Here is a 3006-nt window from a genome sequence, read left to right as displayed (position 1 = left end):
TCTGGAGGGTTAAGGCACTGCTGATTTTCTCCTGCTGAGCTTGGTTTGGGCATTAAGGACTGCCCCTGGCAAGCATAGCCCTGCCCATTTCTGGGTTCATTCTGCCCAGCACTGGCAGTACACTGAGTGCCCTGCGTCTGCCAGTGGGTGGGGTCTGGAAATTAGTCTGGCAGCCCTGAGGAGCAAGTATCCATGTGGCTACTACGCTGGTTTCCCCCCACTTCTGCTGAGTCCTCCTGATGATGTCCCTGCCTGGTGTTTAGAATTGGCTCCTGTTCTAATGATGCTGAAACACCTGTTCAATGAGCCTATTTACTGAGCACGTTCCCCTCCTGCCTACTGCCTGGGCCCCCCGGCCACTAGCTGACATACTCTGTGAAGCACAGATGTGTTCGAGAATGAACTCTTTCCACTAGGAGCCATCTGCCAGTCAAATCAGGTCCCTTTGCATATACATTTATAAACTTTTATTATGGAAAATTTCAAACACCCACAAAAATATACAGAATTATATAATAAATTCTCGTGCAACCCCATTACCCCGTTCCTACAATGATCAAGTGACGGCCAAACTTGTTTTTATCTATATTTCACCTAATTTCAGTCCCAGCAGCTAAAGGAAGAAGGGAAAAAAATGGGTACCACCTACTAAGAAATGAATTCTAGGCTGGGTGAGGTGGCTTATGCCTGTAATCCTAGCACTCTGGGAGGCAGAGGCAGGTGGATTGCCTGAGCTCAGGAGTTCGAGACCAGCCTGGGCAAGAGCAAGGGCCTGTCTTTACCAAAAATACAAAAACTGAGGCCAGAAGATCGCTTGAGCCCAGGCGTTCGAGGTTGCTGTGAGTTATAATGATCCTGGGGCATTGTACCCAGGGTGACAGAGTGAAACCCTGTCTCAAAAAAAAAAAAAAAAGAAAGAAATGAAATTAATTCTATTGTTTCAGCCCTTGAATCTGGCTTGGCCTGATGACTTGATTTGCGCAATGGACAGTAGCAAATGTGACATGGGAAAATCTTAAAAGATGCTCGAGCCTTGGAGCTTGCTCACGCTTGCTATTAAGAATCCTTCTGTGGCATGAGAAGAGGCCAGGCTGGGCCCCTGGAGGAGGAGAGAGGCCCCTTCATCCCAGGTGAGGTCCTGGGCATGCATCTGTGGTGTCCTAGACTATCTGGGCTGTGTCAAAGGGGCCTGGACCAACGACCCACCAGACCCCACAGGAGCATACAAAATAATATGTGCCTGTTGTTCTCTGCCACTTTAGGAGTCATTTGGTACACAGAAAAAGTGTGTTGATGAGTATGGGCCAGCACGAACCTGGCACTTGATCTGATGTATTTGTTCAGAATGTTTTGGTGTTTGGGAAACTTATTTTATTCCCCCTCTCCAGGTTCCTAAATTTCTAATAAAACTCTAGCCAAATGCATGTGTGTTTTTTTTCAGAGCATTTTACAAAGCACCCTTTCAATTACCTTCTTCAGCTCAGAAAAGGGAGTATAAGGGGCCTTTATTATTCATATTTGCTAAAGAAAATACATGCTTTCAGAGCTGCCAGTGTTACTCAACAGAAAACACAATCACCACCGGAAAAAACCGGGGACTGTTATTTGATCATAAATGCTCTAAAGAGAGCAGTATGCTGGTTATTAGCTGTCCTGAGCTTTGGGGGAGTGTGTGAGGACCTGATGTAGTGAATTAAGTGGAAATGTGCAAAAATGAGAAAGAAAAAACACAGCAAAAGGAAATGCAACTCAAGCACCTTCTAGTTGCCTATGGGAAAAATATTTTATAGCTTTCCCACCTTCTCATTACTGCACTTGACTAGCAAAAAAAAAAAAATTTTTTTTCATAGTACAAAGTTTTTGGCACCAAATAAGGACTTGACAAATGTTTGTTGAATGAATAAATGATACGCGAATGGTAGCGATGTGTGTGGCTGTGCGTGAAAAAATGAGCTACCTTGATGTCCCAGCATCAAGATTTCTTTTTTTTTCTGCCTCTGGTTTATTTGTACAAATAGCACAGGAGGACCCCAGCCCCATATAGACAGCTGCCTAGAGGTCACGCCAGTCCTTTTGTCCTCATGGCAGACAGATGCCTCTACTCTGGAGCCTTCGTGGGGGCCTAGGACTGGGAGTCTGAGCTGGAACTGAAGCTGGAGCTGCAGGTGAAGCAGCAGATTGGGCCTGCGTTTGATCCCTGACCTTGGCCTTTGGCCGGCAGAGCCTGAGACCCTTGGCAATGTGTGCACGAGGACGCTTCCCAAGCTTGGGGTGGGCGACGTCGGCAAGTCGACTGAGTTTACGACTGGCACCCTTTGGAATCTTGTTCTTATCCTCCTTGGGCTTTGCAAGGGCCTTGATAGCTTCGGCATGTGCACTCACAGCCTTGGCATTGTTGGCCTGCATCTTCTTCAGGCCCATCTTGTTGTGCTTCTTGGCAAAGCGCATGTTCCTCAGGAACTTGGGATCTACCCATTTAGAGATTCATATCTTTGTGATCAGGGGTTCTTGATGCCATTTCTGTGCCCCTTTTGGGACTGGTTGAGTGTGGCATCGTTCTTGGACTTGGCCATGTCTGCACCATGACCCATGACTCCCAGCATCAAGATTTCTGAAAGATCAAATTGGCATTAAAATAGAAGATCTGGGTTCAGTCATCTTAAAGATTTCTCTTCTCAAACCCCATAGGATTCCAGGTAGGTTCTAAGGCCACCACCACTTCTGCAGGTGTCTCTGCCCTCTCTATGCCTCTGTTTTTTCTTCTGAAAGTAAGAGAATTAGATCATGTTTAAAACTCAGACTTTGGAAGTGGCCAGAAGGTAGCAGAATGTGCCTGGAGACAGAGAGATCTGGGTTTATTTCCTCACTCAGCCTCTCATGAGCTATTTGTGTGACTATGGGGAAGTTACTCACATTCTCTGCGCTCAGTTTCCAAATCTGTATAATAGGGACAAAGATATTACTTGCAGCGTTGGGGGGAGAATTACAAATAACGCCTGTAATGTG

General features: G+C 46.1%; 1 pseudogene; it reads right to left on the bottom strand.

Moving 5' to 3' along the window:
- Window positions 1-2079: 2079 nt before the first annotated feature.
- Window positions 2080-2573, bottom strand: LOC128580876 (60S ribosomal protein L29-like; annotated as a pseudogene).
- Between the last annotated feature and the right edge of the window lie 433 nt (window positions 2574-3006).

The sequence above is a fragment of the Nycticebus coucang genome, chromosome 3, assembly GCF_027406575.1.
Source record: "Nycticebus coucang isolate mNycCou1 chromosome 3, mNycCou1.pri, whole genome shotgun sequence".
NCBI classification, from domain to species: Eukaryota; Metazoa; Chordata; class Mammalia; order Primates; family Lorisidae; genus Nycticebus; species Nycticebus coucang.
The sequence above is the reverse complement of the archived record's forward strand: the minus strand, read 5'-3'. Positions and strand labels throughout refer to the sequence as shown.